The sequence below is a fragment of the Strix uralensis genome, chromosome Z (assembly GCF_047716275.1).
Source record: "Strix uralensis isolate ZFMK-TIS-50842 chromosome Z, bStrUra1, whole genome shotgun sequence".
NCBI lineage: Eukaryota > Metazoa > Chordata > Aves > Strigiformes > Strigidae > Strix > Strix uralensis.
This window is the reverse complement of record NC_134012.1, coordinates 13,696,464-13,710,897: the sequence shown is the minus strand read 5'-3', so window position 1 is coordinate 13,710,897 and position 14,434 is coordinate 13,696,464.

Here is a 14,434-nt window from a genome sequence, read left to right as displayed (position 1 = left end):
AACATCTCCAACCTACAGCCAATATGCTCCATCCTCTGTTAGTAAAGTTCACCATAACTTGGCTTTGTTCCCACTTGGAAAATGTCCTCTGCACTAACAAGCCACTGGCTAAATTTCTCCCTGGGCAGCCTGAAACCTGACAGACAGAAATGGGATCTGTAGAACTGAGCTGACAGTACAAGGTCTATATAGACATTTCCAGGCCATTTGCCAGGCCCTAGAGGCCTAGTTTTAGAAAGATAAATTGAAACCATAACTAGCTAGCTAAGCTCTCCTCAAACCCTTTTAGAGTGACAAAACTCTGCCCTCGCCAGGCTTAATCCCTGGTTCTGAAACAATTTTCAACAGCTCTAAAAAGACATAGCAGAAAAAGTCAGGGAAGTGCCAATAGAAGCAAATCCCTCCAGACACTTCTCCTGTGAGGCTGCCCGGGGGGATATGGTGATGGCAGGTTTTAGGATTTCCCTTTGTGTGTCCTGGAGGTTATCTGCTGGGTACTAAAGAGGAAGAAAACAAGACCCTGGGATCCAGAAGTGCTGCAAGTGCACTCCTGGGAGACAGCATGAGCAAAAAACTAATCCAGAACCAGTTCTCCTCCAGAGTCCCTCTGGATGTGATCCTCCAGCGTACTCCTTCCCCGCAGGTCACCCTCCTCTTAGCAGTGTCCACCACCGCTGCTGCCTCTCACATCCCATGGGCTGTCCAGGGTCCAGCTTGCCTAGGGACTGATTTTCAAAAACCAGGACTTTTAAAGGACTGTATATTATCCACAGCTGCTTTTGTATGCATGGAAATACATGTAGAATGCAAACCTACAATAATTTTTAAGCATGCATCCTAAATACCGCTTGGAGGTGACAAATATTTGGGCTTAAGTGAATAACTTGTCTTTTCAAGTGTGAGGAAGACATTGCCATTGCTTGACGTTAATCAGCATTCATTCTTTTTTTCTTTTGAATGAACATATGTATAAGAATTACTAGGGCCAGAAAGTGGGTTTTTTAGGTGGTGGAACTCTTCTATTGTTAATGTGCTATATTTCTCGTAAATATATTGGAGAATAAAGAGAAAGTAAAAATACTTTTTGTGCTCAAGTATTAGTGCATATCAAACAAAAAATGAGATCTGATGTTTGCAAAAGCAAACCATGCTTATGAGATATACAAATTACTACAGAGACCAGCTCTCTGAAGACTTAATGCATTTATTTATAGCTTACTGATTTGGGACTGAAATATTGGAACACATTCACATATTCTTGCTTCTCCTGCCTCAGCTTATAGTTGTTTCATCATTTTTTGCCAGCAACCAAAGGAAAGAGAACCTTTTTTAACCACAGCACTTGTCTCCTTTCCAAGACTTAAAAAAATAAATAAATGTTTACTAAGCACAACCCACAAATCAAGGGGAGGATCTTTTCTATCCAGCAGTCTTTCATCCTGGAAAACTAAACAATAATATTGACTCTATCTTACACAAAACTCCAGTGCACAATAGAAATCTTTCAGTAGAAAGGGGGAAAGGCAACAGAAATGCCAACAGTCATGGCATCTTAAGGGAGAGAGTACGACTTTTATTCTTCAGCATTCAGTGCATCAGCCCAGCTTGGAACAGAAAGGCTTGGGAGTAAAGGAATAATATATAATTCCTGGACAACTTCCTTACCTTAACCACAGTTCCCCCAGTCCACAGTTTTATATCCTTGAACTCTTGCCTTGCTCCCTGGTGCATAAAACACATGTATGCTGTTAGTGTTCTTTCTACAATTAGAAAACAGCTCTTGATGTTGATTTTGATGCTAATCTGTGATATTTAGGCACATGTTGCTGCATATCTTGAAAAATCCCCAGCATGGAAATAAGGATGATTTTTAATATGCTTGTCTGTGTATTACCTAGTTAGGTGGAGAACCTTGCATAAATCTTTTCCTGTATGTCTAGGTTTGTATTTTGGATAGATTATCCTTCCTTGCTTTTTGACAAAGCTTTGCAGTATATCAGAAGATGAGACTGTTTCTCAAGAGTACACTTTGTGCTATGTATAAAACAACATTAGTGACAGGGTGTGCTTTCTTCAGTTGGAACTGACATTTGATATATTAGCCAAATGGGGACGGCAGCCAGATCATAATTGGATATGTATTTTCAACATCCTCAACCCTTCAGCCAATTGGCTGGGACTCCAGGAGGCTTATTAGTAGAAATGCAGCTTTATCTTTTTTGCTAATCTGACTAAAGTGAAACCATCAAACAAGGAGCCAAAATGAAGGAAAAGGGAAAGATAGAAATACCAGACCTTAGGCGGCAAGCTGCAGTTCAAGAAAATTGTAGCTCATTAGGCTTTGCAGGCAATGGCAACATGCAGAAAATGTAACACTGAATGGCTTTAAGATGAAGAATATTTTCAAGCTGTACATATCTGTTATAACCAAACGTTTAGTGGCCTAAAGGGAGATTCCATAGGAGACTATTGGCTGAAATCTAGAGACTTTCATTCTGTTTTCATTTGCTGCTAAAGCAGGTTGAAGAAAGGCTGCCATTGAATACATTTGCAAAATCACACCAAGTCTTTTTCAGGCACATCATTTTGTCAAATGTTTGTCATTGCTCATCTGGAAGAACAGTTTATGTATGATGTCACACAGAGAAGAAGATGATTAATTTAGATTTAATCCACAGATTTTGTGGGCTGTGTTCAAAACAAAGTAGGTTAAAAGTCCTTCCTTCTTGCGTGGTTCATCCTGATGAGGAGTTTAGTGCATTTTAGTAAGTCAGAATGACCATGACAAAGGGATGTCAGGAACTGGGCAAATGGCTGTTGTAAAAGGGATGGAACAGAAGTAGTTTTGCAGTAAAATTTGAACTGTATGCAAATTATGAGGCCAGCATTTCTGAAAAGAAATCCTCCAAAATAGATCTAAGCAAAGTCTCCTGCTGAAGTAAGGCACCACATGGATACACCCACACAGAGCTCATTGCAAAATAAGAGCTTGCACGTTCATTTAGCAAACCTGCAAGCTCTAAGACACTTCAGTAAACTGTGCTTTCACATGCCTACTTCCAGCTGCTATCAGCTGATGCCTTTGTCATGTGTGAACTGATAGGGTCTGCACTGGCTTGACACACAAAGTTAAGCAATGAATCAGAAGTAGCGTGTTGTAAAAGTGGAAGCTGTAACGAACATGGAAGTGACAAACAGTCATCATTCATTGCTGGACAATAAGATGAATACTAAAAAGGAAGATCACCACCCAAAAATTTTTCATGAACAGTTTTTCATGAACTACCATAATATTTTACAATATAATAAATAATAATAAATAGATAGATAAATAAATAATAAAAAATAAATAATAAAACTTAGAAAAGGTTTACCTGGACTTTTTTGCTTTAAGCAAAGCAAAAATTATCAAACCCAGGACAGAGAGTGCTCTAAATGGTTTAGTCTTTTGCACATTTTGACAATGGTCAGTACCAGATGTTATCTAGAAGCATTAGGATTTGACTATACCCTTAGGTTTTCTTCTTAAGTGGTTAGAGTTAATATAAAAGTCAGAGAGATATGTCCGAGCACTTAGTTAATTTTAAAGCCAGCAAGACATCCATCTTTTAGCCCATATTACAAGGGAAGTAATTTAAGCTAGTTTAGAAAAACCCTTGAAGGATCAGAATCAAGCAAGTTGATTTTCAATGCCCATCTACTGGTGGTGAAGTTCAGTCACACAATGGCCATCAGGGGTGAGATGAAGGATGGTCATTTGTTCTTCTCTGGTGTTTTTCCTATGTCTGAACCCCATGTAGAGTAACTGGGAAGGTCTGTCTGAAGGTCTGTCGCAGTATCACAGGCAGTGGGGTGCCTGGTTTCCTCCAAGCCACAACTCTGGAACGAGACCTGACAGGCCTCAGGGTTTTCAGGGTTTTATCCCTTAGGAAAAATCCATCTGGTGATGGGTGTTTGGTCTCTACTTGAAATGTTCTGCTTCCTGAGATCTTCTTGATGTATAAATGAGAAGCTGAAGGATTATTTTTAAACCGGAACAAATTCACATCCAACACAAAATCCCTCACAAAGCTCCATTGCCCTTCCTATGGTATAGTGCTGCTTTCCTTCTCTTCCCCTTTTCAGCTGTTCCCAGTATTGCCAGTGAAGCCAATGGATAACTTCTCTCCCCATGGTCAGAGCTTTCTGTTTTGTCCTGCTGTATTGCCCCCTGGCTCCCTGGCCACAGTGCTGTCCCGCCCTGGAGAATGGAGACTCTTTCCAAACACTGCCTTCCTACCTCTCATAGGGATAAAACTCTGGAGCTTCAGCCATTTGCACTGTTTAAATAAAAAGTTTAGCTTCACAACTAGGGTGGGCTAAAACCAGGCAAGCAGCAATTTGATCACTTATAATCATCTGGCCATACCCTTGGCTAATTTCTAATCCATAACAGCGTATTACCCAGCCAGACAATATTTACAGTTTTTCATTAGCCTCTGGAGATGAGGTAATGAGAAGGGGTGGCTAAAGTCCAAAATACATTGTTTTGCACCATTTTACTCATTATTCACAAGTAATTCAAACAAGCCCTTAGCTTTAAGCACGTGGGTCTTTAAAAGGCAGGAATTCAAGCATGTGCAGAATTGAATTTTTACAATGTAGGGTCTTCTGTTTCTTTCTGCAGTGCTCCTAATCTATCTTTACATGCTGCTTCATTTTTCGATAGATGCTAACATTATCTAAGCATGTCTGCTGAAAATCATTCCCTTAAAGAGGACAGGTGGCTGACTAAATATAATCTCTGGTAAAATATCTGTACAATAATGTGCTACCAAACAGTTTTGTTGTTTACACCAGAGCCATAAGAAGCCAGCACTGGCTAAAGCCACAGAGGTTGTAGGTGTCAAGATGAGTATGCTTCTTAGAGATTTTCCAGGCTAAAACTCGGTGCTTCATGGGTTGTCCAAATTGGCTACTGTGAAATACCTTCTTTAATGAATTATTTTGCTAATATTCTTCAAGAATTGTTCATATTTCTGTCCCCTACAGATTATTTTTGTTCTGCTGATCAGTTGCCTGGCCTTTTTATTCATCTCATCTAGTGAAGATATTCAAGAGAGAGGAATAGGTAATGGATAACAAATCCAAACCACATGCTTCTGATAAGAAGGTAGCTAGTTCATCATGTTGAAATACATGAAACTTTCAAGATACACAAAAGTTATTCATGATCACTTTGTTACTGGGCTATAGTTAATGCAGACCAACTAGTAACAGTTAAGGAACAGTTAAGTTTAGAAACAGTTAAGTTTAGGTGCAAGGATCAGAATTACTCCCGGAAGCAAAACATCATCTCCAAGGAGAATATAGTATAATGATGAATTAATTTACTGTAAGTCTACACTGCAGGTACAGTTCTGGTAGCCTGTGAACACAGCCTGGAAGCCAAAACTCCATATGGCTGCTCCATGATAAAAGTTGAAATTTTGATCTCCGTCGAAAAAAATCACCCAAAACAAAATGCAGAACTCCATTTCTGAGCCTGTGGAATAAAAGCACGGTGAACAACCACAGCACAAAGGACCCTGCAAATGCATGAGGATGCTTGATGCCAAGTGGGATCATTGTGGATTTGCACCATACCGTAGGGGCACATATGTTGTAAGAACTGCAAGCATATGAAATACACACATAAATTTTGATAACTGCACTTTGGAACTACATGGTGAATGATTTATAGTACCACCGAGTTAAACCCAAATCCAGCAAGAAAGCCATGGTGTATTTCTGTTTAGCTGATACTTCGAACCAGGCCCGAGATGGTATCTTCAAATAATTGGAGGAGTGTTTAGTGAATTACGACTTCATTTTCAAAAATTGTCTATCTGCCTATCTTTGCTCTTTTGTGGATCCCATTACCAGCAGAGTTGGAAAATTCCCAATATGATGAAGACTTTATACTCATTACAAACATACTTAATTATCTTTGGCTTGTCTTAAAAGCAAAGGTCTTTAGTCAGGTGAACTGTTGACTATAGCTGAAGTTTGCAAAAATCTCTTTCAATATAATGGATTTTGTCCAAAAAGGAATGTAGGAAACAATATTAAAATATCCAGGAGCAGCTCTCAGGATTTAATCCTTTGCTGTTATGTGAGTCTGGCCCAAGGAAAGACTAGAAGCTGTCTAACTGGGTACAGGTAAGCAGCAACAGGATGCAGGTCCCCACTGTTGGTTGCTAGTCTGGCCTGGTGAAACATGCAGAGGAAAGCTATGGCACATCAGCTCACAGGGACACATTGGAACATGCCAACTTTTTTGCCTTGAAGCTGTTTGGTGTGTCAAACAACCTGGTTTTAGCCATCAAAATGACTGCATGCTAGATTGCAAAGCACTATGAACTGGCTGCATGCAAACAACAGGAAGGCAGAGTCTGTAGGATTGTTACCACCAACTGAACCCTATGGGCCAGACAAGGCTGGTAGGAATGAGGCCTCAGCTATGCCAAGGAGTTGGGAAGTCTCAAGGCCATCCCACAGCACGGGGCCCCAAGGAGGGTTTGTGGTACAGGCTGCACATGTGTAGCAAGCTGGCCCTGAAGGCTGTGCCTCTCGTGCTCGCATGGCTGGTGACAGCAAGGAAAGGACAGACAGCCACGCAAGCTCCAGGAAAATGGGCCTTTGCTTTTTCATTGATGTAAAGCCAGGGCAGTGGTACTGGTTTTGGTGCTGTACATTCAGATTTGTCTGAGGGCTAAGAGCCCAGACCAGATCTGGGGCCCTAGCAAAGTTGCATAAAACAAAAGGAGAATAGGCGAGAGTGAAGTGGAAAGGCAGAGGAGTATGCAGTTTTTTATGATGTAAATCCTGGGACCTGTCGTGTTCCAAGCTCCTCTTTCACACTGAGGTGGGTGGGGATGTGCCACCGGGGATGAAGTAGCAATGCCCTTTTCGATACCCTTCCTGCACAGTGCTCCTGCCCAGCTTGTGTATGTGGTCTGCAAGTGCCCGATTGAACAAGCTGGCTCTGGAGCCTCTCTGAAACGCCATGCTGAAGACTTGGCCCCATCTAGCTCTCAGAGAGTCAGAATAGGGGATCAGTCCCATTGTGAGCTCCACTGATGCTTGTCACATGCTTAAAATCAAGCATATTCTTGCTTTCTTTGCTGGTTTGCAGTCAAATTCTCTGCTCCAGACCATAAAGTGGAGGAAAGGGTGGTGCTTGGACTGGTTCACAAAACCATGGCTGTAGGACTTGGAGGGAGGCTATCTGAGAAAACACTGCCTGGTCCTCCAAAGCACAGGTACCAATCCTATATCAAAATCCTGCTCAGAGTGGTGCAGGTCTGGGCTGAAGGACTGACTGCTAAGGTTACAACCTAAAAAGAGTCTGTGGAAAAGCATCACATCCACTTCGAAGTACCAGGTGAACAAGACACCATTAGCTTGGCATGAAGCAAGCACTCCTGCCAATAGCTGCCCTGTTGCAGCATGGCATGAGCATGGGTTAGGACAACACTCCAAGAGAAGAGCTGGTGGAACCGCTGGCAAAGATGCACGCTGGCCCGTGGCACAGCTTACAGACCCACACTCAGGGCGTGATGATGAGCTCTGCAGAGCATTCTGAAGCATTCCTCCCTACTCTGCCCCCACCTGTGGCATCAGTGCAGCCACTGCATGACTTCTGCTTCAGCATGTTGCATTACATGGTGTCTTGTGTGCTGCCACAGAATTTAGGCTGCATCAAGATGAAAACATAGTTGTTCTCAACGATGGTATAACTGTAATAGCTGCCTCCAGGAGCAACACCTCTGTATGTCAGAGACACAGGAAATCACACATCTAGTTTGCTTTATCTCCCTTCTCTGGGCCCACTGAGGACCAGGCTGTGAATTTACCCCCACCCAGGGTGAAGGACAATTTACTCCCCAGGACAAGCTAGGGACTGAATTATAATTCAGCTATTGTCCAAAATATGTTTCCTTGCAGCTCCATGCCCAGCCCGGCCTCCTGCCAGTACAGACTGACCCTGGGAGCTGTCAGGGACACCAGCATGCTGTGTGGGGATCATGAGGTGCAGTCCTTTCCTGAGACCCATCCTCACAGCCCCTACCCAGTGTGGGCCACCAAGAGCATTCCTGGAGCAGCAGAGAACCTCACCACAGATGGGGAGAGGCAAGAGGTAGATGCAGTGGAGGCGAGGGAGACATTTTACCTGTACTAGAGAGAGAATTGTTTCAGAACAGGCTCAGCCTCCAAAGCTTCATTTACAATTAGTGTCCACTTCTGGCAGTGGGCTGGGGGACAGCCAGCTGCTGCTTGCCCAAGGGAAGGGACATGGTGCTGACCAGTGCGCAGCACCATCACCAGTGCTGCCTGATGGAGGCAGTCCCTCCTTCTCCTCCTCCTCACAGGGCAAGCAGTTGGAACACGGATAGCATTGGTATGAACGTCAGAGGTCCCCTTCTTCCACACAGGGTCTCACTGAAGTAGGCTGAGCACCCTGGTTGGTATTAAGAGTGTGGTGGTGCAATAGCCAGGCCCCATTTTGACTGTGTGAGCACCACTGTTGACCCCAGTTCTCCATTTCTGCAACAGAAAATAGCTTTTTGATGAAACATGAGTATGAAAGAGCGAAATGCTTTCACTAAAAATGAAATGTTCATGGAAAGTAGCAAGGGCTTGGTAACTGAGATTGTTCTCTTTAAAGACAGCAGCACTGCAGAGAAGAAGGTTAATGAACACTGATTTTTAGTGTAACTTTGTTACAAATAAGGCTTCCTGTGTGCTCCTGAGAGCCGGTTTATTTCTACCCTGATGAGCAAGCTGAAACACAGCCTATTGTACACTGCTGAAGGCAGAGCCAGAATACTCCAACACAATAAAAATTCTCCATTGCCCTCAAGCCTCCATCTAAAATTGTATCCAAACCTGAACTGAATTATTTCTGAAAGGGTAATTACTTCTTGATTACTTTTACCAACCTCTAGGCTCCCAGTCTCCAGGCAGAAGTCGAACTGTCAGATGTCAAAAGGAAGAGAGAAAGAAAATGTTCATAGAGCGACTCCAGCCCAGCTGGAAGAAAGAAGCACAATAAATCTTTCCTTGTAGGAGCTCCAGACCGCTTTCCAGAGGCTGTGTTTCTTCTGATGCATTTCTGATAAGCCTCCAAACCCTGACAGGATCCTGACCTGCCCTTGCCTCACAGCGTGGGAGAGGAGGGGAGAACTTGGCATGGGTGGTGCATCACAGAGGTCAGAGCACACAAAGAGCAGACCGTCTCCACTGAGTCACTCTTCAGCCCACCGTGGAGGTGGACTAGAAAGGGGTCTGGTCTTTCTCTCCTGTCTCAACCACAAGCCAGCACAGACTGAGAGGTCACCTGCCCTGCAAAGCACCACTCACCACCAGTGAGTTACCTGGTGCTGTTGCTGGAGTAGTGCAGAAGGGAATTGGTTTTTGTTTCCCTTGCCAGGATCACCCACCAGTCCTTGGTCAGACCAGGTGGAACATTTTCAAAGTCTCCTTCCTCTCCAAGCCTCGCTCATCACAGCAAGCACTTCAGGAGAGAGGGCTTGAATTCTTCCCTATTTGGCCCTGTCTTGCCTGGGCATGACTGCAACCTTGCACGCCACCCAGCCGATTTTCCACATCATCCTGCACAGCAGATGAACCACCCGCATGCAGACATCCCCGCTGGGGCCGGACAACTGTTCATGCAGTCTGGGGATTTTGAAGTCCAGCTCATTGCCTTTCTGTTGCCTGCTTTCCAAACGAGAAAGTTCTGTTGTTGATCACTCTTTCTGCACAGAAGTCACTATGTATTCCTAAATTTTCCTTATCAAACTTTTTAAAAATCTTTTCCTGTCTGAGCAGGAGTTGTGGGTACTGGATCTGGTATGCCTAGAATAAGTATATTTCTGTTTTCTATGGTGGCATGTGATGCTTCCTTTTTGTTTGTTACTCATTTTAAGAGGTCTTCACATCCAATTTTCTTAGATTGGTACTGGTGCTAGTGAAGAATTGTTTTCTGTGATTCCAGTCTTCCTGGATTTCTGCTTGAGAGACATTTGCTCATTTAGAGTCTATCTGTGCGTATATAAGGATAGGGTTGTTTTCCCCTGCATGCATAATGCAAAAGGCTCTTTTTAACATTAAATTTCTTCATGGCAGCTTCTCACCCAGTCATTCACTGTTGGTGAACACTGAGAAAGTAATTTTTCCCCAGCAAAGCTAACAGAAGTATGCACAGCTTTTCTTTTGTGGAGCAAACATCACCAGTGCTGCAGACCTTGACCAGATGTCTTGGTTATAGCTGCTGTATTTGAGTGAAGAATGCTGCAAAGAATGTGAAGCCTAATTCATTCTCAAAACAAAGAGTCTGGTCCTGAACATCTTTTATTCCTTTAAGTATTTGAAATGATGGCTTCCTTCCTTCATTTCTCTTTAATTCAGGACTAGTTTGGGTACTATTTCATACAAAGCCACCATGCACTGGTTGGGTTGGATTTATTTCCATAGATTCCTTCAACCACAATGGTACCATATATTTTATATTCCTCAGTATATCAAAGCCTAGTGGCAGGATGTGAAGTTTCTGTCTGTGTGTATGTGTGTGGGTGTGAGTCCATTTCTAGGATGAGAAAGGAAAATCAGAAGAGGGGACACAGCACAAACATGTGTGTTATATGGGACCTAAGGTTTCCATTTCACAGATCAGCCCTATTATCTCAAAGAGGCTTTGGGGAAGGAACCACAAAATTATATTTTTATTAAACAGTGGAGCACAAATAGGCTTGAGTGAGGGAAAGCAAGGGTACTGTGCTGACGGAAGTGGGTACTAACATCAGGCAGGACAAAAGGGAGGTGCCATGAGCTTTTAGACCAAGAATAAGTTCAATAGGCTTCTTAAGAATGCCAAAGCCAAGGAGAAAGCTCAAAGGAGACCTGTGTTGTGCTCTTGACCAAATGATCCTATTTCAATACAGAGATGCTTATTTGGATTTTAGTCCAGGTTCCTCATGTCTGTGTGAGGATTGGCAGACAATTTAGTCTACCCATGGATCCAGAATGACAATAGTGCGTAATTAACAGGAAAAATTATTATTACTAACTCTGAAACATGCAAAACCTACAAGAAACATACATATCTCAAAGAGATGCCCATTACCAAACCACATCAGTTTCATTTGCCCTGAACAGTAGGCTTGTGGGAAAGCAGGAGTTCAACTAACAGAAAATCATAGGAAATAGAAAAGTGCAGCTTTGACCAGAAAATGACAATACTCCATGCCTTCCAATTCATGTAGATGTTCTCCCGTGGTATCAAAGTACTTTTTGATGTTGACTTCACATATTTCTCTCAGTCACTGATTTTCTTTCTCAGTCTAGGCAGCTATTCCATTCAAATTCCCTCTTATTTTTCAAATAATTCTCACAGCAGGTCATTCCTGTAAAAATTATACATGACTAATATATTCATATTTATCTTGCTTACTGAGTATCTCAACATCAATGTTCATTTTTTGAGTACATTCTCCCTTTTTGTTTTAGAGAAGGTCTGTAAGAGTTCTGATGCCATGTGACTGTTTCTCATACTCATAATTTCATTCAGAAAGAATTAAACTCTTTAAAATGAACTAGTAGGTAAGTATTCACACAGAACAGAAATACAGGAAGAAAGAAAACATGTTGAAAAGCTTAAACTAATATTTTATTTTAATCAGGCCTTTTATTTTTTCCCTTAAAGGGTAACAAAAAGAATACACACAGTCAGCACGGTTTCATTTCCTCAGGAGCTACACAGACTAAGTGTGGTATCAGGTGCTGTAGGGGCTTCTGTGGACAGTGTGGTTTCTTTGTTTGTCCTTTATGCCTCATCAGGCAGTGAGTGAAATCTGAGTAACTTCTTGAGGCATGACCTGTGAAGTTTACCCCCAAGTTTTTTACCGAGGCTGGGTGGTGATGCAGATGTTGGTGTCTGTGGGGAGAAAGCCAGTGGAAGAGGAGAGGGTGAGGAGGGAGGCTGTGAAGTCAACACCTAGAGCAAGTCAGACAGGGACCCCAAAACTTGCAACAACAGGGGCAGGCTCTGCTAACAGGCTCTGACTTCAGTCATCTCTATTTTGATGAGAAATGGACAGAAACAGGAACAATTTTGATTTAGCAACACCTCTTTGGCCAGTTGCTTAACTCAAGTGGCTTGGATCAGGGAGCTCTTTTATTAAAACCAACCACGTTTGCTTGGGTACATGTTTCAGATAGCTGGCTCTGGTTTGGGCTCATTTTCATGTGCAGCCACAGGCTCATGCTTCCTTACTGGCTCTTTTTGCAGCTCCCTCTGCCCTAGCCTGTGGCTGCTAAAAGAGCGCTTCATTGTTAGAAAACCAGGGAATTGGGTTTATTTACTGGGAGTGACCGAGTCAGAGCAGAAGCAGAGGGGGAGAAAACACATCTAATATAGTTTATCATTTTGAATAAGCACTGAAACAACTGCTAGCCATCCACTGCATACTTCACTCCTTGGATCAACAGAGGAGCCCTGCCAGATGTCAGATTATATATTCCACAGCTGAAGTGTTTGCATAACTTTTCAGTGGCTACCATTTAAAGAAAGAAAACCACTGATGGGCCTTTTCCTAATATATTCCCCCAAGTTTGACATGTTCACGGTGTACTGCCAGCAATCATTTTGTACTTGGAAGGCAAAGTTACTCATATCTCTGCCATGGACCCCGTGCCAGCCAGTGAGACGGGACTGGCCTTCCCTGTTTTCACAATCCCGGCATTCAACTGTGGGCAGTGCTGGGGGGTGCCCAACCCTCTGCACCCCCAGGGGCTCCTGCCTCCCAGCCCAGAGCCATGTGGTCTTGTTAGAGTGCCAGTCATGTATTATCAATAACGATATCTAGAAAATGTTCATTTGGCCATTTTGGTTGGTTGCCCAGTGACTCAAAAGAAATTGTCTAGTATTTCTCTTTGGAGGAAAGGAAAACGTGACTACATCCAATTTCAACATTGGCTTTCACAGCATTCCTATCACTGCCCAGATTTTTTCCTTACTAAGGAATTATCCAAGAAACAGATTTCCTTTTCTGAGCAGAAGGTGTTCAGATAAACCCTCCTACTCTGTGACTATTGAACACATGCCTCAACATAACTGCTCCCTTTGAACCCTGAAGGTCTTAGAACTCTTCTGGAGCTTTTTTGCCAACTGTCACCTTCTTTGGGTTGCTCAAATTATGGCTTGGCCAAATCCGTGCAGCCCACGTACCTTTCCCCTGCAGCAGGTTGGTGCTTGGGCAGTCTAGACCACTTTCCCACTGACAAGACTGAGATGAGTTTTTCACATCAGAGAAGGGCATTTTCTATTCTTGCTGCAAGCCAAAGCTCCTGAGTATCATCTCTGAAATGACAGGCTGTATGCCAAATGAGAATTCACAAACAAACCCTGTAATTAGATAATGCATTACAATCAGTGAAAAAAAATGGGTCCGGGAAGATAATTAGCATTCTGTTTAACTGTTTTTGACTGCCCTGTTAAAGGGTGGAGTGAGACCTTTGATGTTCTTTTGTAGCTGAGACAAAGACCATGCATACTGGCTTACATTTGGAGACTTTGTAGAGATTGTTTTGTCATTTCTTTTCTGTTCCATAAAATAAAGAAGGGTCTGGAGTTAGAAGAAACAAGCAGGTTTTACTAGAGATTTTCTTAGAAAATTGTCCTTTTACAGAATGCTAATCACCTCCTATTTTCAAGGAAAAAGATAGCCTCATGATGCAGATTAGATATAATGAACAATGAGATGGCACGCACGAGGGAGAGGAATGGTTTAGAGTACAAATTATATACATTTTTAACACCTGTTAAACTTGTGGGAAGTTTCTCTACTCCTGCTGCTGAGGAGTTATGGCATTTCACACCAACAGTACCAGGGATTTCACCCTACAGATGTCAGTCGGTATCTTCAGACAAGCTATTACATATTGCTATATTTCTCTTGTCCTGTCTATTCAGACATAAACATGTTTTTCTCCTGTTATTTACATCTTAATATGGAGACTACAAATTGTATACTACTTATAAATTGTAGACTACAAGAGCACACTCTCTACAGAAACACGCTTTAACACTCAAGAGATCCATCATTCCAAATGAAGGGTGCTGCTCTGAAGGTACCTTCTGAAGACTACCTTCAGGTTCACCCATTCTTAACCCCCACAGTATCAATTCTCTTCCATCTCCAGTACAATAAATACTGAATTAAGAAAGTGCTACAAAAGGGTTAGTTTTATGCAGCAGCACGGTGTAGTTGTACTAGGAACAAACTGGCTACAGTCCAAAGGGTTGGTACCTCACTGAATGGTCATCTGAACACTACAGCAATGCAGCTCGACCTCCTCCTTGCTGACCGATTTACCAGCATGACCAGCATTTGAGCCTTGCGGTGTGCAA